Raw genomic sequence first — 23246 nt, 5'->3', positions numbered from 1 at the left:
ATTATCGGGATTATTTTATTTTAAGTTGTTTCTTTTATGACATGGCTATTAGGGTTTGTATGTGTAGTATCCTCCGTCATAGTCTGGGTTTTTAAACAAGTGAACCTAGTGATGTTTGAGATATTTATATTTCAAATATTCACTTTGTTATTGTTTAGAAATTTGGACATTTTGGTATCGAGCTGGGTTAGCTTAGTGTTGGAAAGTCTAAGTGATCCCTCGGATGTGGAATATGGGTTATAGTATTGAGAGTTTTGGATATATGTGAATATTAATGGGAGTTTTGTTTGAACCGTAGATCATGGTTGAGACATCGTAATGGTAATACCAATCGACTGCAGCGAACACTCCGTCCAAAGATGTCGATGGAGAGGACAAATGAATCGGTTGTTGCGTGCTATCTTGAGAATAACCATCCCGTTTCGGGAGATCCTTTTGCTAAAAGCCGCAATAAGGAGTTTGGTACTCTTGGTGGGCGGCCGATTTATCGGTGTTGGGAATCGCGATTGCAGCAGAGAGTCTTGGATTCAAAGTTGTGAAAATGTTTTTGAGCCGTGATGCAGCCTTTACTTGAGATCGAGGAGTTGGAGTCAAGTACCACCAACTTGATGACACCGATAGGTTTTGGTGGCGAAGCTCTCACCCCTAGTCCGGACACTAGAATTTTGACTTGGGAGGACTTCAAGGTTAGATTTGAGAGTAAGTTCATTCCCGAAAGCGAGAAAAGAGCGGTTGGCTCAGCAGTTCTCTGAGTTGACTCAAGACGGAAAGTCCGTGGATCGGTATGTGACCAAGTTTAATGAGTTATCGAGGTTTGCTCCCTATCTTGTGGATACCGACAAGAAGAAAAACAAAAGTTCATACGTGGGTTAGAGAGTCACTTGTCCAAAGAAGTTGATTCCTTTTGATGGGGACACTTTTGATCGCGTGTGTTGGACTTGGCCTTGAGATATGAGGAGCGAATGCAGCCCTAAGAGAGTCGAGGAGGAAGAGGAAGTTTGGTGAGATACCGGTTGTTGGTCCTAGGCCTTTTGAGAGCAAAAATTAATAGGTTTAGGCCTTATGATATACCTCCGAGGGGTCCGTTTCAGAGACCACCATCCCAGGGGTTTCAGGGAGGATTTCATCAGCAGGGTGTATACCGACCCCAGGGAGGATTTCATCAGCAGGGTGGTTATAGGCCACCGGGGCAGACTGGAGGCTATAGACCTCAGGGGAATCAGTGGCAGAGGTAGGGTCCCCAGCTTCAGGGTCGAGCTCCGGCTCTTCCGTGATCGACCCAAAGAAGATTACTTTTACCCGCACTCAAAGACCAATGCTCGTGAGCCATAGTTCCCGCTGAAAGGGCTTACCGGGAGTGTAAACAGTGGGGCATTTATCTCGTTATTGCCCTACCAAGCGAGGGAAATCGCCAGAACGAGCACCCGCCACCGGACTACCACTCGTGCTAGAGCCTATGCAGCTATGCCAGACACAGGAATGTTGAAGGTACCTTTAGTTCATCTCGGTTTACATTCAGAGTTTTGTTTGACTCGGGGTGCTTCACATTCCTTTATATGTCGCCGGATGTTGAGAAAGAAAGTTTTAAAACTACCCTTTTTATCTAAGCCCTTGTGTGTTGAGACACCGTTAGGAGGTTCTTTACCTTATATGACGAAAGTGCAAAGGTTTTAAGTTGTGTTTCTTAGACCGTGTCTTTATGGTAAACTTGATCGTGTTGGGGTTTGAGGGTTTCCATTTCATACTTGGTATGGACCGGTTGACGCGTTATCATGTTACCTTGGATTGTGCGAGGAGGGAGGTTATAGTGAATACACCACCGCATGCCGAGGTTGATTCACACCGTGTTAGTAAGGAGGACTTCGGTGATGTCTAGTTTCACATTGCTCTATAGAGATACCCACGAGGGATATCGATGATGTGGAAGTAGTGAGAGACTTCAAGATGTTTTTAGGAGATTCCGGGTTGCCACCCAAGAGGGAGGTGGAGTTTCAGATAGACTTGTTACCGGGGACTGCACCAGTTTCAAAGTCGGCTTACAGGTTGGCACCTAATCTATTGGACGAAATGAAAGTGCAAGTCGAGGAATTACTCAAGAAGGGGTTCATACGACCGAGCAACTCACCATGGGGTGCGCCTGCTATTTTTGTTTCAAAGAAGGATGGTACTTTGAGGATGTGTATTGACTTCCGTGGATTTGAACCGTAACTATAAAAATAAGTATCCGCTTCCTAGGATTGATGACTGTTGGACCCGGTTGAAAGGGGGCTAAGATATTTTCAAAGTTTGATTTAAGGACTGGTTATTACGGATGGGAGTTGAAGAGAAGAGTATTCCTTTGACGCATTTAGGACTCGGTATGGGTTGTATGAGTTTTACAGGATGCCTTTTGGGTTGACAAATGCACTGCATTCTTTATGGACCTGATGAATCGTATTTTTTTCGGCCCTTTTTGGATAAATTTGTGATTGTTTTCATTGATGACATTTTAGTGTATTCACAAAACACAGAAGAACATAAGATGCATTTGAAGATAGTGATGCAAACGTTCCGGGAACAGAAGTTGTATGCTAAGTTTAGCAAGTGCCATTTTTGGGAAGAAGAAATTCGTTTCTTGGGACACGTGGTATCTAGTGAAGGGATTGTTGTAGACCCTGAGAAGGTTGCTGCAATGAAAGAATGGAAACAACCAACCACTGTTACAGAGATTAGAAGTTTCTTGGGGTTAGCTGGATATTATCGGAGATTTATTGAGAAGTTCTCGCTTATAGCAGCTCCGCTCACCAAGTTAACTAGGAAAGATGTGAAGTTTATGTGGACTAATGATTGTGAGAAAGCTTTCCTAGAATTGAAACAGAGGTTGACTACAGCTCCAATTCTAGTAATCCCGACTAGAGGCGGAAAGCTAGTGGTTTTTACAGATGCTAGTGGAACTGGTTTGGGTTGTATGTTAATGCAAGACCAGAAGGTGGTGTCGTATGCTTCACGACAGTTGAAGATACATGAGAGACGTTATCCTACTCATGACCTGGAGTTAGCGGCAGTGGTTTTTGCTTTGAAAATGTGGAGACATTATTTATATGGTGAGAAGTTCGAGCTTTACACAGATCACAAGAGTTTGAAGTATCTTTATTCACAGAAAGAGTTGAATATGAGACAGCAGAGATGGATGGAGTTCATAAGTAGTTATGACTTCGAGATTCAGTATCACCCAGGCAAGGGCAATGTAGTTGCGGATGCACTTAGTCGATTGCCTGGTGTTTTGACCACTCTTATGGTGCAAGAGTGGAAGAGTTTAGAGACTATCGCAGCTTATGACGTCCGGACTACACCGTCTACGATGAGGGGTATATATGCAGTCCGGAGGTTAGGCGGTGATTTCAAGAAGTGATTGCCATGCAACCACGAGACCGATTTCTTTTGAGTCGGTTGGATGATCTGGTCATTGATATTTTAGATGATTGTCCGTCTGATTGGACAGTAGATTCTGATGGAGGATTGAGATTTCATGAGAGATTATGTGTACCTGATGATGTAGAGTTAAAGAAGGAAATATTATATGAAGCTCATCATTCTCGGTTTACAATTCATCCTGGAGGAACGAAGATGTACCAAGACTTGAAGAGGACCTTTTGGTGGGAAGGAATGAAAAGAGATGTCGGAGAATATATTTCTCAGTGTTTAACTTGTCAGCAAGTTAAGGCAGAGCATCAGAGGCCTTCTGGATTATTGTAGCCATTAGAGATACCGATGTGGAAATGGGAGCACATTTCTATGGATTTCATTGATGGCTTGCCTAAGTCTCGGAGAGGTAATGAATCTATTTGGGTTATTGTTGATCGTCTAACGAAATCTGCTCATTTCATTCCTATTGACGTACGTAGAAATACAGATAAGTTGGTTTCCTTTGTACATTCGGGGAAGTGGTCGGGGTTACATGGGATTCCAAAGGAGTATTGTTTCAGATCGAGATCCTTTGTTCACTTTCGAGTTTTTGAAGAGTTTTCAGCGTGCTATGGGCACTAGTTTGGCGATGAGTACTGCTTATCATCCTCAGACAGATGGACAGACGGAGAGGGTGAATCAGATATTAGAAGATATGTTACGGTCTTGTGTAATGGATTTTGGTGGAGGATGGGAGGAGCATTTACCTTTGGTGGAGTTTGCATATAATAACAGTTTCCAGTCGAGCATCGGTATGGCACCCTTTGAGGCTTTGTATGGCGTCCCATGTCGATCACCGCTTGTTAAAGTGATGTGGGAGACCGAAAATTGCTTGGGCCCGAGATAGTGAGAGAGACATCTGAACATATTAAAGTCATTAGAGAAAGGATTAAGACAGCACAGAGTAGGCAGAAAAGTTATGCAGATTTGAAGAGGAAACGGGTAGAGTTTTCTGTAGGCGATTTTGTGTTTTTGAAGGTTTCCCCTATGAGAGGAGTTATGAGGTTTGGCATGAAAGGAAAGTTGAGTCCACGATATATTGGACCATACGAGATAGTAGCCTCCGTTGGTAGTTTGGCGTATCATCTTGCTTTGCCGCCTAACTTAGTGATGATTCATGATGTCTTCCACGTGTCTATGCTACGGAAATGTGTGAAAGATCCTACTGAGGTTGTCCAGCCAGCAGAGCTAGAGTTGAACGATGATGTAACTTTTACAGTGAGGCCTATCACGATAGTAGATAGGGATGTGAAACACCTTAGGAGGAGGATTGTAAACTTGGTAAAAGTGCAGTGGAGTGAAAGGGAAAATGACATGACCTGGGAACTTGAAGATAAGATAAGGCGGATGCACTCGAGCTCTTCTCTGGACACTCTACCTTGAATCTCGGACGAGATCCTTTTAAGGTGTGTATATTATAACACCCCGTCTTTTAATTGCTTTTCCTATAATAATATTTATATTAATAATAATAATAATAATGTAAATAGATAAAACAAAGATAGGATATCCAAAAGAGTTTCGATAAAACCCGTAAGTAAGTAGATAGGTTTAAAACCCTTGTTTTTCGGGAGGTTTTAAACAACTAGAAAAAATAGAGTTTTCTCACGAGAGTTCTGGGAGAAAAACACAGCGAGGGTTTATAAAAAAAAAAAAAGGGAGAGTTTTACAGAAAGAAGAAAAAAAGGGTTTGAACAAGAAAGATCGTCCGATTTCGCGCGACAGTCGACTTCAGTCTTTGGGGGTTTTTCTGCTTTCGGGAAGCTGTTCGGTTTTAAAACAGTGAGTAGTCTGAAGTTTTTTTTTTGTTATATTTGTTTATACTATTCATCCCAGTAATACTGTTTTCCAGAATTGAGAAAGTGTAAACCCGCTTAATGGTGTCGACTGATAAATACGAATGTCGCAGTACCACGGTATGTAAAACGCGGGTAAAGTTGAAAAGTTAAACCGCCGCCTTTGACATCTTGACACGGGTGGTTAATGGCGCCGCCATCGGCCAAAAGCACCAAACCGTCCTTCATGTTTTGTGTTTGAAGTATATTTTATTTTTTTATTTGTGGTGATGTTGGAACTGTTAGTGTTCTAATTGGTGTTAGATGGGTTGTTGGTGTCGCGAGGGGGCTACCGCTTTGGAGGAGCTTCAATGGCGACCAAATCAAAGACCAAACCGTCCTGCGTCTTGATTGTTGGGACTAAGGTTGTTTGATTAGTGTTTTTGTTTGGTTTTTGTAGAGAATTTGTTGTTGGGTTGAGGTGGATGTGTTGCGGTGGATTGGGTGCTGGAGAGGAGCTGTCGAAGCTCCAAAGGTTTGTTAATGGCGTGGGATGCGATTTTTGCAGTATAACGAAATCATGAATTGTTAGGATAGGTGTGTAGGGGTTTTTGTGGGGATGAAAACCGCTGGGTTCCTTTTGTTTAGAGGTGGCCGGTGGTGGTTGTTGTGGTGGTCGGTGGTGGCTGGAAGTGGGATGAGGAAGGAGATGAGTAGTGAACCACGATTTGGGCTTGGGCCAAATCGTGGTGGGCTTATATGTTTTGTTTGGATTTTTTTTTTTTTTTTTGACTTAACTTTAGACTATGGGCCTTAGGCTTTGGGCTTTTGGGTTTTTGGAGTTTAGGCCTGGTTGACCAATGTTGACTGTTGACCAGAGTTGACTGTTGACTTTGACCAGGGTTGACTTTGACCAGTTGACCCAAATTTGACTTTTACCTAAAATTATGATTCAGTCTAATAGGATAAGTCTAGGACTATTAACGTGTTTGACTTTAGGCTAAGACCTTCCTAAATATACTTGTGTACATGTATTTACTACTTTGTGATTTTTCAGTCTTTTACGATACACAACGTTACGACACTTATACATCCATGAAATTAATAACGCGTAAACCAAAAATAATTGAATCAAGATTTTTCCTTCGTTCTCTAAATAAGTTATGCAATAAAGTTCAATAATGCGTAAAGAAAATTTACCGCACCCTTTTAGAACTCTCCATGCCTCAAGTTTTGGAATTGAGTTTATGACTGACGAAGTCATATGTTAGGTGGGCATTTATTGAATGTGCCATAAATGGCCCGTTAGCGTTATATAAGGGTATTCATTGAATGTGTCATGAATGACCCAGGTATTCATTGAATGTGCCATGAATGACCAGATGGTTTGGACTGCCCTAAAGAGGAACTAAGGTATTTGCCTTGCGGGTTAGTTGTATTCCTTGAGTGTACGAGAATGTAGGATTGGGTATTCCTTGAATGTGGCAGGAATGACCCAGGGCATTCATTGAATGTGCCATGAATGGCCCGTTAGTTATGTGATAGGTATTCATTGAATGTGCCATGAATGACCTGAGTTTTGTGCCCAAATAGGCTGTGAAATATGTGTATGAAATCCCAGAGATGGCTATGATATTGAGGTATTCGGTCGGAGAGAGGCAAACAGGAATGTGTGATTTGGCAAATGTGTGGAGTGCAAATCGTGGAGTAGGTACTAAAAGGTGGGTGTATAAGAAAAGTAATTGATTAATTGACAAGAGAAATTGATTTGATTATGCGAGTGTGTTTGGGCTTACTTTTGAATCCATATAGGATATCTACATATATTATATACAAGTTCTAACTTTCTTTTGCAGGAGGGTAGGACTTAATAATATTTTTTTGAGGACGCCGTCCTACCCTTATATACAGCATATACACATCGGTAAGTGTAATTTAATTATTTAGATATTAAAAGGAGTTATTAGAATGAGTTAATAAAATGGAAGTTTTGCTTGGGAAGAAACTATGCCGGTTGAGATTACGGAATTACCTGTCTTCCAAGCTGAGAATGATTAGGTTATGATAGATTTAAAGTGTTAGTTGGATAAGTAAAGTTTGAAATGTTTATATGTAGTTAGTCTACTCATACCAGCAAATTCCATTTTGCTGACCCATGTTTGCTTTGTTTTGGCAACGTGGGTGTGTTCTTGGGAACATAGGTGGAAGGTAGTGGAACCGCGGCGTGTGATTAGGATTCTTGCCTGGAGCAGTCCGTTAGTTTTCTTTTAGGTCTGATTCCTATTGGAAGGATGTAATAACGTAGTTTACCTTTTTCATGGCATGAGAACATGGTAGTGAGGAATTTTATTCTGAGAGTTTGTTTGATATTTTATTTGGAAGGATGTTATCTTAATAAGAAGTTGCGGATAATTATCGGGATTATTTTATTTTAAGTTGTTTCTTTTATGACATGGCTATTAGGGTTTGTATGTGTAGTATCCTCCGTCATTGTCTGGGTTTTTTAAACAAGTGAACCTAGTGATGTTTGAGATATTTATATTTCAAATATTCACTTTGTTATTGTTTAGAAATTCGGGCTGTGACACTCTCATAGCTTCTTTTACTCTCTCTTGGTCCGAACATTGAAGTTCCTGCAAACAGTGCTGAAAACAGTCTACCAATAAATTAGCACAAAGCAAGGAAATAATGAGAAAATATGTTGCACAAGTAGATCAACAAGACTTATAAAAGGAAATGCAAACAAGGAAAAAGGCACAGAGGGATGCAACAAATAGTTCATATGAGATTGAAGTACATATATATTAAGTACCTTCGCATCAACTAATTATGAAGTGAATGGAGATGATTGCAGCATTATACACAATATGTGACAAATATCTATACAAGACCTCTGGATCTTTATTGCCATTGGCTGACTCTGTAGGACCTAGAGATAACAAAGAAAACTTATCAAGGGGGACACTCCTAAGAATAAGGAAATGGCTTCATTAAAGTTAGACCACCACCTTTTCCTAAAAGTTGCGTTCGACTTCCCTTTAGTTGAAATCTGCATTAACAATTACTAATAAAACATTTAACGGGTGTTTAACCATATGTGTATGCTATCTTATTTAGTATACGGGAACAATAGGATGTGCAAGAATTTCCTTCATTGTTTTGATCATGTAGTAGTTAGATTTCTTATGAGTTTGTTAGAGCATTTTTAGCAGAGCAACCAAAAAAACACTAAAATTTTGAACCAAAAAAACACCAAACCAAAAAAACACCAAGCAACTACGCAGTTTTGCCAAAACCGCGCCATATAGTCCACGCGGTTTTGGCAAAACCGCGCCACTAAAGCCCAACTAACAGGCCCAAGACCACGCGCCATGTATCGCACATAAACTTTTTTCTTTTTTTTCTTTCCCAATCTCTGGCACGGTTTTGTGAAAATCGCGCCATATAAGCCCAATTAGAAGCCCAAGCCCACGCGGTGTTGGCAAAAGCCAAAACCGCGTGAGTGATTTGATACAGCACCAAACCTGGAACCAAATATTGGTCAATTTGGTGTTTTTTCTTGAGAATTTGGTGTTTGATGCTAGGTTGATATCACTGCTAAAGATGCTCTTATGTTTTTTCTGTTTTTTTTTAAAGGATAATTGTATTAATAAGAAAAAGTTACATAGTACAATGAATGGATAGGATTGATAGTTATCACTACCACATTAGATACTAAAATCAGTTTACAAATCTTTAAACTCCCGCTGCGAGATCGAACCCGGGATTATGTTGGTTTGTCCCTACTAGCACAGCACATTATATTATGTTGGTTTGTTAAAAAGTAAAATGTCTTTCTTTTGTATTTTATTATTGTTTATTATTTATTGGGTTCAATTTCTTCGATTTGTCATAAATTGACAACACAAAGTTTGACGATTTTTTTTTTTTTTTTTTTTGCCATTACAGATTACCATAAGGACGGAAAGGCTTGTGAACTTGGAAAGTGGAAAGGCTATATATTTATCAATAAGGTGGTATTTAATTGTTAAACTCGAAGGGAAAAAAAAACTTACATCACACATTGACTCAAAACAAAAATTTCCTTGCCATATTTTTTCGCTTGGATACATCAGAAATTTTGAAGCAGAACCTTATGTAAGAGGGGAATATTTGTGATTCTTTAGATCGTACAAAGAATTTCTACTTTGTCCTTTGAAGAACACGTAGGTAAACATATATATGATACGATCTCAATCATAGTTTTGGACTCCATATAAATATGGATATTTATTTCTTGATGAATTATAAGTATCCATATTGAATGTGGTAGAATTCACTTGGGATTGACAAAATGTTGGCATAGTATAGGTAACTAATTGTTGCATAGTGTGGTGATGACCACCTATTCCAAACTTAAGGACAAATTGAATATCTCTACACAATAATAATTTTAAAACATTGTATGTGACTGACAATTAGTAAAATATTTTCTTCAAATATTTTCACCCCAATAATATAACACAAACATGCAACATCAGATTATACCATGTATTTAATACCAGCTATCATATTACATGGTACTAGCTTTCAATCATGTGCATCACACGTGCCCTCTACCAGTAATAATAATAATAATGAGGACGAAGCAGTGTGAAATCCTACGACATGTTACATAACTTGATTTCCTACTTTACTTATTTGAAGAAAAATTGAAGGCTTAATAAGTGAGTAGAAGTGCCTCTAAGCAAGAAGTAAAAAGAAGAAACATCCTGTAGCATCTGCTCTATTACTTCTAGGACTGCAACTTACTTTTGACCTCAGCTATGGAGAGAGTGTTGTGTGTGGTGTACTTTCAAACTCCAAGGTAATTTCTTATTGCTTAAGATTTTAGCATAGCCGACGACACTGATGAGAAGATAATCCTCATTTCAAGTCAACTCTAGACTCATCTCTATTTATGCCAGACCTAGTTATGGACAACGATGGACTCCCTTCTCTGTCTCGCTCATTACTTACTGTACGTAAGATTAATTTTCAGGACCAGAGGTAAGAGCAGTATCCCAGACTTCAAACTTGGTAAGAGCAGTATCATCCCAGACTTCAAACTTGGTAAGAGCAGTATCATCCCAGACTTCAAACTTGGTGTAGAAACATGCTTGCCTCTCAAAAATGCAGTATTGAAGGAGATCAATAATAGAACTTATCCTACAAGATTTCTTCTAAATATAGATTAGCCAACAATCATTGCAGCCCATAAGGTAATTTCTACAGACTCGGGAGTTGTATGTCTTATCCACCGCACATGTAATCTTTCCCTTTCCAAATTGACAAAGTCTACAAATGGGTTTCTGTAAGTTTTTTATAGAACAACAATAAAGATACTGAATGCATGCTAACGTAGCAAAACAATCCCATATTGTTATATTCTATATATTTTTGTGAATAGTGAAGAACGAAAAGGTATTGAACATTCCCTGGAAATATCCAATGTATATACAGAAGAGATTCCATTAATGGGAAAATTGAGGTACAAATAGTCAATGTATATAGCTTTAAGCGCGAAAGTTCCAAGCGATAACAAAAAATACAAGTTTGACATTGAAGAATTTAGTGCATGTTAATGAAACTTGATCAGCATTCCTTTCTGTTTACAAATGTGATTCGTGACAACAATGCAAAAATATAGAAATTTAGAACATCAAATGCAAAATATAAAAAAATTAGTGTTCATCACTATTGCTACGGTGCATAATCAATTCATACATTGTTGCGAACGGGATTCCACAGCATTCGTAATTATGTTCTTCCCCTAGTTCCTGGGTAATCTCCGACTCTGATTCCGACCAGTGCCGGCCCTGACATTTTGGTGGCCTAAAGCAAGACAATAAAATGTGGCCCTATATGCGTTAATGTTATCAATTTTTTTTTAACGTGTGTTATTCAATATAATCCAAGAGAGAGCGAGTGAAGTGATTTTGTTATTTGAGAGAAGAGTTTTATTTGTTTTTTTAGATATAGATAAAAGTTTGGGTTTTTTAATTGTGAGTTGGTTTAATGTTTTTTGTTTTTTTTTAATTGTTTGTAACTAGTGGGGTAAATATTGCCAAAGAGTTTAATAAGGAGTTGGGTTCTCGGGGATTGTGAGTGATTTTGTTATTTGGCGGAGGAGTTTTATTTGTTTTTTTTAGATATAGATAAAAGTTTGGATTTTTTTAATTGTGAGTTGGTTTAGTGTTTTTTGTTTTTTTTAATTGTTTGTAACGAGTGGGGTAAGTATTGCCAAAGAGTTTAATAAGGAGTTGAGTTCGCAGGGATTGTGAGTGATTTTGTTATTTGGCAAATGAGTTTTATTTGTTTTTTTAGATATAGATAAAAGTTTGGATTTTTTTAATTGTGAGTTGGTTTAATGTTTTTTGTTTTTTTTTAATTGTTTGTAACGAATGGGAGTGGGGTAAATATTGCCAAAGAGTTTAATAAAGAGTTGGGTTCTCGGGGATTGTGAGTGATTTTGTTATTTGGCAGATGAGTTTTATTTGTTTTTTTAGATATAGATAACAGTTTGGGTTTTTTAATTGTGAGTTGGTTTAGTGTTATTTGTTTTTTTTTTATTGTTTGTAACGAGTGGGGTAAGTATTGTCAAAGAGTTTAATAAGGAGTTGGGTTCTCGGGGATTGTGAGTGATTTTGTTATTTGAAAGAAGAGTTTTATTTGTTTTTTTAGATATAGATAAAAGTTTGGGTTTTTTAATTGTGAGTTGGTTTAGTGTTTTTTGTTTTTTTTTAATTGTTTGTAATGAGTGGGATAAGTATTGCCAAAGAGTTTAATATAAAAAGTTGGGTCTCAAAAGGTATTGAGGGATTAATTGAAATCATATGTTTATTTTTTTTTTAAATATGGTTGGTTTATTTTTTGTCATAATTTAAATAAGTGGCAACTAACTGAACTCTTTATTAGAAAGTTTATTGTTTTGTAGCCGATAATAGTGTGGCCCTATTTTTTTGTTTTGGTTTGGTGGCCCAAAGCAATTGTTTGGGTCGCTTTGCCTCAGGGCCGGCACTGATTCCGACTCTGATTCTTCACCTAAAAACTCAACTGACTCTGGATTTATATCAATTTCATCGTGGGCCTCGGCCTCAGCAACTTGGGGAACTTCCTGGTCGGGCTGGTCGGGCTCACCATAGGCGATACCACAGTTAATCAGAAACAGAATTACCACTAGGGTAAGGAAGGCAATTATTGTGGCCGTTCCATCAAGTGAAAGGTCTCTAAACGGCACTGAAATAGTGTGGACCATAGTATAAAATATCCCGATATATCCCGATATTTGGGGATATCTATCCATATTCCAGAAAAAGATATATAAATATCACGATATGTTCAGAGATATATACGACTGCAAATATCGGTGATATTCAACGATATTTGCGATATTTTGCGATATTTGGAGATATTTTACGATATTTTGTGTATATAATAATTTTATTTAATATTTACTATTATATTTCAAATAAATATAAATAATGTATCATGATATATCAAGAAATATCCACAATATCCACGATATTTTTCGATATTTTAGATATATCCACGATATTTGCATGTGAAACAATGTCAAATATCCCCAAAGAGGGGGATATATCCACGATACATATCCATAAATTGAATATCGATAAATACCCATATCCTGATATTTTGTACTATGGTGTGGACTGCAATCTTGAGATTACAAATCAGTTCATACACTTCAATTCTTACTGTATTGATCCTCATCATCTTACCACTATCATTTCCACTGCTTACCTTCAAACTTTTACCAGGATCAAGAGTTGGTAAAGAGGTCCCAGTTGGTAACCTCATTAAATCAGAGCTCAACATCATCTTATTAGGAACAATATGGAAACGGAAGTTACTCAAATAAGCATGACCACCTGAGAAGATGGATGCATCATCCAAAGCAAAACAGTCATGTTTTGGAGATTCACTATTTCTGGATACTTGGCTTTCAATGCTTGTGATAAAATACTGAACCCATTGTAATGAAGACGAAGCATAACATCTTTCAACATCAATCTCATTAAAGCAGGAGAAGTGTTTTGAGGATTATTCGATGATTGTGATGAAGAAGAAATGGGACTAGTTCGATTATTGTTGTTATCAGTTTGTCTTAAAGGAGGAAACGAGAATGAATTCATCCGTTCAATGTTACATGATAACGGAGACACAGGAGAAATGAATCCTTCCAAACGGTGAACAACAACCAAACCATTATTGAAGAAATCAGGATGTGTTATTTCAACACCACCAATATAAACAATCGTACTAGTATCATTATTTGATGAACTAGAAGAATCATGATTATTATTATTAGTAGTAGTAGAAGAAGCAGTAGTAACAGTAATACATCTACCAGTACTCATAGTTTCAAGTTTAGTACCAAAAGCAAGCTTGTTCAAGTAATCATAAGAGAATATTCCCGGAACTATGTGCTCACGAAGGATCTGAGGTACAGAACATGAGCTACTTACTGAACCGGAACCGATACATGACCGAATCGAATCATCTGTTGGTGCGAATACTGTTGAAGGACCATTCCATGTATAGTAAGCGGAATCTGATAGTGATGGAACTGCTGCTGCTAGTTCTTGAAAACCTAGCGTTGTTAATATCGACTCCAAATGAGCCATTGGTGATTGCACTTCTTTACTATTACTGTTACCATTCGATGAAGAAGAAGGTGGTTCGGCTGGTGGTGGTGAGAATGTAGTAGTAGCTGAGAAATCTGATGGTGGTAGCGTTGTTAATATCGACTCCAAATGAGCCATTGGTGATTGCACATTGTTACCATTCGATGAAGAAGAAGGTGGCTCGGCTGCTGGTGGTGAGAATGCAGTAGTAGCTGATGATGAATCGTCTATATTCTTGGAAAAATCAGATGGTGGTGATGAAGATGATGAAGAAGAGGAGGAATCATCGATGGTTGTTGTTGTTGTTGTTGTTGATGATGAAGATTCATCATAAGAAATGTTGGGAATAATGATGATGAGTAAAGCGAGAATGGTGATGAGATGAAAAAGAAACTTCCTTATCACCATTGTTGAGTTTGTTGAATTGAGAGAGAGTGTTTGAAAAAGAGAAGAAATGAAGAAATGAGGAGATGGCTAGTGAGTGAAGGGAGGTATTTATAGATGAGTGACCAGGCGTGAAGTGTGTTATGTGTGACTGTGGTTTCAGTTGTGGTGAGATATTGACCTTGGTTAGGTTATATTTTGTGACTGATTTGACCCTGTAGAAGTTTCCGGATATTTGTTTTAGTAGGTGAGATTTTTTACTGATGAGGGGTATTTGTAGTAGAAAAAGTTTTGGTTAAAAGTGTGGTTGAAATGAAGAAATGGGGAGTGACGTCAAGAGTGGAGGGAGAGAATTGAGTTTGTTAGAGAATTAGTTATGGTTTATTACTGATGAATACCCCTTCTAGAAGAAATGAGGTGAAGGAAAAAAAAGTGAGGTTTGATTTGTGAGAGTTTCTTTGTACGAATTTTTACGGGTGGGTGTCTGAGTGAGAGTGATTCTGCGGTTTGATAGTTTGTTAGACAGTTATTTTGGGAGTCAGGGAGGTGTCACTAGTTTATTTACTGAAGTACCCTTGTTGAGTTATCACATTTATAAACACCATAGTTATGGGCATGTGCCTTGTGGCTTACGAGTACTTTTGGGGGCATGTTAGCATGTATGGTATAATAAATTAATAACAATGGACGGAAAAATAATGGTCATGTGGGTTGTACATTTTCTTACATTTTCCCTCCCCGTCTTCAGAAGTACCACAAATTAAGTCCAATTTGCTAATGGCACAATGAATCCATCTCAATGTAGATAAAGAATTTGGCCCCAGTTTCAGTTTCAGTAACTTTTTTTCTTTTTGTGAGCAGTAATATAATTACACATTTATTAACTCAAATCATTTTAGATCCAAGCCCATGCCCAATATACTCAAATGGTCAAATATAATTCGGACTGGCACATGATTTATGCCCAATATCTCAACACATAGGCACAAGCCTTTCGCAAAAACACTTGATTACACTAGTACGATAGGCCATAGCGCTATGCAAATTACAAAATGCGTAGGGAGCATCAATTACGGATCCTTCAAGGACTTCTCCCACCACCACAAGCTGCAACATATATGTTTTCAAAGGCTTGTGATTTGTTAACTCAAATAAGATAATTACACATTTATTAACTCAAATAAGGTATTTGGTGTGATGTTGAAATGAGTTGGTTAGTTTCTTTGTTATAGAGAGTGATAGTTTGTTTTTTGGGTTTTGGTCAATGACGGCTATGACGCAAAGCAAATACTCAATGCAATTGCTTGACTTTCCTTAATCAATTATAGAGAGTGATAATTTGATTGTCCCCCCCCCCCGTACATTTTCCTGAATCAATCATTGGCACAATTTGATTGTCCCCCCTCCCCCACCAAAAGGTCAAATAAGTCAAGTCCAATGAGAAATTGCAGGATGAATCCGAACTCATAATTTAGACCCAAATACCCAATATCATAACGTCATAAATCATAACCTACAATTTAAATTCAGTTAGTTTGGATTTAAAATTTTTGTAGTCAGTGCAAGACTGCCAAGGGATTGAACTTGGAATTAATGTTTTATCATAGTGTTTTTGTTTTTCATGTCTCTACACTATAATATAGCTCAGTTTTCAAGAACCTCTTTCCAGTATCAAGTAGGCAATTTAGAATAATTTAGAATAACTTATCTAATACTAGCCATTTTGCCCGGCCATGCCGGGATTGTTACATTTACAGTAAATACCTTTGCATCTTAGTCAAAAATCTCATTGATACAAATAAATATACATGTCCGTGGATACAAATATATGTCTTGAAGTTATGCAATAATAAAATGCATCAGCAATTAGCAATGATAAATCATGTCTGCACCATTACATATTCATAGTTATGTTTCAGTCTTTGCCTTCAGATTTTTCTTTAGTGGTATCATTGTATGCACCATCTCAATACTTGACATTCAATCTATTAGGACCTGCAATGCTATCGTCATCTCTTAGTAAACAACCATGCAGTAATTATAACTTAGAAATTAGGCTTAGGAATTGTCCCTTTCTAGCACTTGATCGTACCATTTAAGAAGTGCAATTTATACTCATCTTTGTTCTTCAGTATAGCTCCTGTCTTCTTCTCTTTTCTTTTTGTAACCAAACCTATATGTCTGCTAAACCACAGGGTTAAAAGTATTTGAAAAAATCCATTCAATACACTAAACTTTAAAAAAAAACCAAAAAAATAAGATGAAAAAAAAATATGTATCTTTATCATCCATTTTGTTTCTCAATCGAATATTCAAATAGTTTTCTTAACTAACAACTCAAATTCACTAAGCTAAGCATGTACTGTAACATAAATCCATAGCTTCCCACAACTACTTTGCTAATCTGACTCCAAGTTCAATAGCTTGCTACATTCATGCACCAACCACAACAAAAGAGTAAGAGGTTGAGTACCAACTGTTGGCTTTAAGACATGAATTGAATCATCACTCCAAAGCAAGCTAAGAAATCAACTTTTATACATTGATAGAGAAGAAATTGAATATATGAAGCATATTCTAAATTTTATCAAGCTAGGTTAAAATTTTAGCATGATCGAATGAACATGAATTTTTTTAACTATCATATAAAATTAATAAGCAAATTAAAATGATTCAAAGATGTTAGAGACTTACTGTTTCTTTGAATGTGTTAGGATGATGGTGCTCTCCTTTGTATGTGATGATCAACATTGTTGCTTTATCTCAAGCTCTTTCAATTTGTTTACGGGCTTGACAATTCTACACACTTATGCACATGTAATACCCCCCTAAAATCAAAATAACTGACATAGTCAACGTCATATACATTAAAAAACGAAAAAGAAAAGAAAGATTGATCTCAAATCCATCCAAAATATTAAGACTTTATGTGCGTACCTCAATAACTTTCAAAATCTTGCCTATATGAACCTGCCTTATATCTTCATACATTACATTTGAAACCATTGTCTCTCATTGTACAACTTAGTAGTTAGATCTTGATTCAAAAGAAAAAAAATATGGACTTATTTATCACCTGTTGTGTCCTTTTATTAACAGTCTTAACCCTGGTACTAATACCGAAAAATCAAAATAACTACGGTTGATTTTCAAATTATGGTTGATTTTCAAATTACAATTGTATATCAAAACCAAGAGTTATTACTCCATCAAAAGAAGGTTACTAATTTTATTGAACCATCATCAAGTGCTCTTCCATTGAGCTAAGGATCCATTTCAAGATACATCAGTATAGTGTGCAAGACAACAATGCTACTAAAAAAATATAAACATAGGGCTTAATTTACGACAAACGTAACATAGAAACCAAAATAGATATAAATAATACCAAATGCAAATATAAAGCCAAGCATTTAGTTCATTTAATTTTAAGTGCGGAGAAGGAAAATTCCTTTAGGCTGCAAGAGATACTCTAGATATCCATATGGTATTCAAGCACTCATATATAAGTACTTAAACTATTATGTGCGGCACATGTACTAAAAACAAATAAGGAAAAGTCAAAAAACAGACAACATTTCATATTCAAACGGACTTTACTGCTTCAGTATTACCCAATGATTACATGCCCTTCAAAAGAAACACTATATCTACAACAGACTGCCACTATTAGCACATGCATCTTCAGGAGAAATGCACCAATGGGACCAACCTGACAATATGCAAACTACTAAAATAAATGAATTAATCATATATAAGAATGACAATACTAAAAGGTAATACCTTGTCAAGTGGAATTGAGGAATTGGTGTGGGAAAAACAGAAATGGTGAAATCGGCATAATCCATGATCATTATTAGAGCTTCTTGGGAGCAAAAACTCTGGAAATGGTGAAATCGGCATAATAACGGTTAAGCACATGAATACCATCAAATAGTGATTGCAAATGTTAAAATTCTTCGTTCAAGATCAAAACGAACAAATAGTGGTTTCCGTGATGCACGCAAGCACCTACAAAGCATGACATATATCGATAGTCTTAGTCGCTAATCCAATTCAATAATGCTTCACACTTTCATTTTCAGTTCACTACTTAATATCAAGTTGCAAAAGTTGTGAAATATCACTATCACCACAACGAAAAAACGTAATCATAACTCATACTTGGTGAGACATTGTAACAAACAATTAGAACCCAATTTAATTTAACGCAAACAAATTGTTAACTATTACTAATTGAAAATAGAAAAGGTAACATATAATTTGTAATTTCACACTTTTATTTTCAGTTCACTACTTAATACCAAGTTGTTGCAAAAGTTGTGAAAGATCAACGTAAAAATTCAAAACACACTAAAACCAAAATAAAATTATTGAAAATTTGATTCAAGCACAAACCCATACTAAGATCGATTCGATCTGATCCTTCTCCTCGGCTGTAACCCCAACCTTTGATAATGCTCCTCCGTCGGGTGTAGATTCGAAATTCGATAACTGCATGTTCTCCATCTCAATCACCCGCCCGCAGACCTCTAAAGCTTACCCCCCCGTACCTCAAAATTTTCTTTTTTGGGCGATGTTTGTTTGATGGGGTTCCGAACTGCTACGATGATCTATATATGCTTGCTGAGGTCGGTGCTTCACCTTCCTAATTGAAATTTGAAGTGGAATTCTAATTTGATAGGATTTAGTCATACTTCTAATTTTGGGAACCAAGCAGAGGTTTTAAGAACGCTATTTTTTTCAGTTTATAAGGAACTTGTATGCATCATGTGACAATTGAGTTTCCTGCAAACAATTATTGAAGCCAATTCAAATATGGGTATCTTAAAACTCAAAACAATGAAGTAGTATCATCAAATTAAAGAGAAATCGCCACCAAACTTACACCAATATAGAAAAACCTGCGCAAAAACTCTATTGTTGCCATCAGACCACAAAAAACTCATACCTGTGATTTCTTCTTAGTGTTCTCTGGACAGGTTTGCGCAGCCGAGATAATTCCTATAGAGCAACGATTAATAACACCTCGTTCTTAAACTCGCTGACACCTTGTATAGAGTTCCTTGATAGCCTCTTTACAGCTATCTCTCGTTCTCCATCCAACTTGCCCTAGTGATATTAGTTGTCCACATAGAAAATCATATTAAGTTTACCTTCTAAATTTGTGAAGACTATATGAGTAAGACTTACCTTATATACAGGACCAAAGCCACCTTCTCCCAGCTTTTTGTCTTCTGAGAAGTTATTTGTTGTTGTTGCTATTGTACTTAAATTAAAAAGCGGCATTTCTAGGTCATCTTTCTCACATTCACTTGATCAGAAGATGATCATCGTTATACAAAATTTTTGATGTACTACAAAATACTAAGGATATGCACTTAGCATAAATGAACCACTGCACCTTCATAAGATGTCTGACATATGGATTTCAACAATAAAGGCATGGTTTGGTTCTGATGCCTTAAAAGCAAAGAACAATGGAAACAAAAAATCATGAACAATACCTTTGGGTCTTCTCTTCTTCCACAAACACCAGGTTCCCAAGCTTAACACAATCATCCCAGCAGCAAATGCAATGCATATGATCATTATCACACATTCCCTCCTTGAATTGCTTTTAGAAGCTTTGAACACACATTACCCGACAATAGATTATTTGAGCATGCAGTCAGGAACTATGAAGTTAGACATAAATTTTATAACACGTAAGATGAGCATTAGACCACTACATGTATGAAATGAAAAAATGTGTTGGCTTAAAGCATATCGCAGTGAAACAGAACCAGAGTGTTTCATTGTAGAGCTATTAGTAGAAGAGGGAAAACACAACATCAAGGTATACAATTCATTGTAGAGCTAATAATGGAACGTGAATAGGTGAAATGGTTAAATAAACTGTGCGAATTAATATTGTACACAAAGAAGTTGTGAGTACATACCTAGCTTCGAAGCCATATACTAATGTAGAGATCTTGCCCCTGCCCCTGACCAATTGTCTCATATCGATTAGATCCTTAAACCACATAACACAACCACTTCCATCTCCTCTAATATTAGAGTTAGTATAAGCCATACATGAACAATTATTCAAGCACTTCACCCTGCATTCCTCAAGATTCATGCTGCTGTTAAGCCATGAGTTTGTTGTATCACCTGTTCGGGTTAAAACAAATATAAGTCATCACCTGTTCTTCACCACGACGACCACGTTTAGAATTAAGAAAAACAACCATTGGAGCTTGAGCAGTTCTTCTTCGATCTCTGGCCCTTTTTCGAATTCAGATATAGATTTGAGGCCATCGCTATTTTTTGAGAGAGAATGTGTGGTTGGGGTGGTTAAGCAGATTGGGGTTTTGTTTATTTATTGGGTTGTTAATTAATTTGTGTTTTTTTTGTGTGTGTGTTTTCGGTGAAGGCAAAAAGTTTCTTTTGAAGAATCAATTTGTGTGTTTTAGTGTTCCGTAGTTATATCACGAATCAAAATTGTAATTGGCATGTAATTAGTTTGTTCTTAATATATGTATCTCGAGAACATCTAAACAATCTCGAGAACATCCTGCATCCAATGAAATTCAAGGCAATGATCAATTTGTAATAAATCAAAATACTGTCCTGCTTTGTAATTAATTTTGTGTCCTTACTTAAAAATATTGCTGATGTGGCCTCCTGAAATTGCAGATGAGCATTTTCGCCCACTGTGCAATAATGGTTTTAGATCACTTAAATTATATAATTATATCTTATTTCTCTCATTTAAATTAAAACAAGTCTTCTTTTATTGATAATTTAGAAAAACATTCCTAATGTCACTTAAATAATATAATTATGTATTCCCTATATAATTATAATTACCAATTAGAATTAGAATCCGAATAAACCATGCCTAACTATCGATCTCGAATAATAGGCTTTGAGACTTTAGAAAAAAAAAAAAAAAAAAAAAAAAAAAAAAAAAAAATCGCTATGTGCACTTTTTCGATTTGGCTTCGATTTATTTATACTAATTTGGTGAGTGCGGTTAGAGAGTGGTCGAAGAGAGAAAAAAGATATAATGGAGGCTGAAATTGGTTAGTGCCAGTTTTTTTATTTTTGGTGAATTGGGTGGGGGTATACAGGACTTGTAATACCCTAAATTGGGCCTAGTTGGGCAGAGTCTGCCAATCACAATTTGGGGGTGTCAATAGTAGAACCCAAAAAAAACTAATGCGTAACATGTACAAAATTTACGGGTGAGAGAATAAGAGTGCGTGATGGGGAGGAAAGCTGGGCCGTTGATGTTTATCGGAAAAAAAAACGAGTTGGGCCGCTGCGGTTGATTAGTTTGTTCTCTATCGTGGTTTGTTGTACGAGAGGAACATTAGACAGAGAGTCAGTGAGTTGTCAACTTGTCACCCGTATATTTACTCAATTACCCTTGTTGAGTTCTCACATTTACAAATCCCATAGTCCTTTCACTCCTTTGGGATTTATGGGTTACAAGTATTTTGGGACATGTATGATAAAGAAATATAATCGATCATAATCACAATGGACTAGAAATAATGGTAATTTGTTCGTACATTTTGCTGAATTAATCATTTGCTCAATTTTGATTGTCTTTTTCCCCGTTTAAAAAATATGCAAGTTAAGTCAAGTTTCCAAATGGCACGATGAATCTCATATTCTCATCTCACTGTACATAAAGATTTTGACCCCATTTTCCGTAACATGGTCATGGACTCGTGGTGTACTCTGCCAACTTAACGCCAATACAATAGCATTCAAAAGCATTTATATCCTTGGGAGAGGTTTTAGGGACATATTTTATCTTAACACGTAAACATATTTTATACTTTTGGGAGGGGTTTTAGGGACATATTTGGCAAGTTTAGAATTTTTTTATTATTTGTGATAATGTTTAGAATAGTTAGAAAATCATATCTACAAAAAATTAGTCTAATCCAAAACTTACAAATACCCTAACGATTTTGAGTTTGTTTACGTGTTAAGATAAGATATGTCCTTAGAATCCCTCCCTATATCCTTTTTGATGCAACTCCAATAAATGCAAAGAGATATATCCTTTTTTTTTTTTTTTTTTTTTTTTTAAAGACGCAAACATAAGATGAGTTCTGAATTAGACCCAATACCATAACGTCATAAATCATACTCTATGCAAATTTGCTTGCCTTGGATTTAAAATTTATATAGTGAGTGCAAGACTGCAACAGATTAAAATTGGAATTAGTTCAGGAATTGAACTTGGGATTTTCATTTTTTGTAATCTGATTGAACTCGGCTTGTGACCAAATATCTCAGTACATTGAAAAATATGACGTCGATTGAACAACAAATTCTATGTCCATCTCAAGATATATATATCAACAAGCTACGCCGCATACGAGAAATGGTATAGGGAATTGACATACCAAATCCTACCTACCTACACAATGAACTAAAACTGATTTTTTTTTATGGGGATTTGATCTCCACAAAAAATCAGCTCTTTTGAACATGTCTAGCCCTACTAAAAGTTGAGTTCAAGTTAGAAATTTATCTAACGGTCCAGAATTTTAGCACTCTTTTGACAAGACTAGACACATCTGATTGGGCTGATTTTTTGTGGAGATACTATCCATGGTAGATGACAAGCGTGGTTTTTATGTATGGAATGGAGATGGAAAGAAAATATGGATGAGTGTCGTTGGTCAAAACCACACAAGATCAAAACCTAATATCTCTTAATGAGTAAAAGATGAGTAGGCCGGGTATCAATCCGCTTCTGACTTGTATCACTTATGAAGGACGAGAGTGGAAAGGGGTGTTGAGGGATTAAAACTATTGTAGTAGAGATTATGAATTAAACTAAACTATCTAATTAAACTAAAGCTAAGAATTGGAAATAAATATAGAATATGATAGAGAGATTCAAGAGATTCAAATCCACCAGTACTTTTGATTCAATGACCTTTTGCTTTACGTTGTTCTCACAAAT

General features: G+C 36.7%; 1 long non-coding RNA gene and 1 pseudogene across 1 annotated transcript; both read right to left on the bottom strand.

The window, feature by feature from the left end:
* Positions 1-10228: 10228 nt before the first annotated feature.
* On the bottom strand, positions 10229-14023 carry LOC147483692 (uncharacterized; annotated as a pseudogene).
* A 4830-nt stretch (positions 14024-18853) lies between these two features.
* LOC147483691 (uncharacterized) lies at positions 18854-19601 on the bottom strand. Its single transcript, XR_015203547.1, has 3 exons — positions 19463-19601; positions 19221-19381; positions 18854-19057 (listed from the first exon to the last, which is right to left on the bottom strand). It is a non-coding gene; the product is annotated as an uncharacterized LOC147483691 (long non-coding RNA).
* Between the last annotated feature and the right edge of the window lie 3645 nt (positions 19602-23246).

The sequence above is a fragment of the Coptis chinensis genome, chromosome 8 (genome assembly GCF_015680905.1).
Source record: "Coptis chinensis isolate HL-2020 chromosome 8, ASM1568090v1, whole genome shotgun sequence".
NCBI classification, from domain to species: domain Eukaryota; kingdom Viridiplantae; phylum Streptophyta; class Magnoliopsida; order Ranunculales; family Ranunculaceae; genus Coptis; species Coptis chinensis.
Note: the sequence above shows the minus strand (reverse complement) of the source record. Positions and strands in the feature narration are given on the sequence as shown.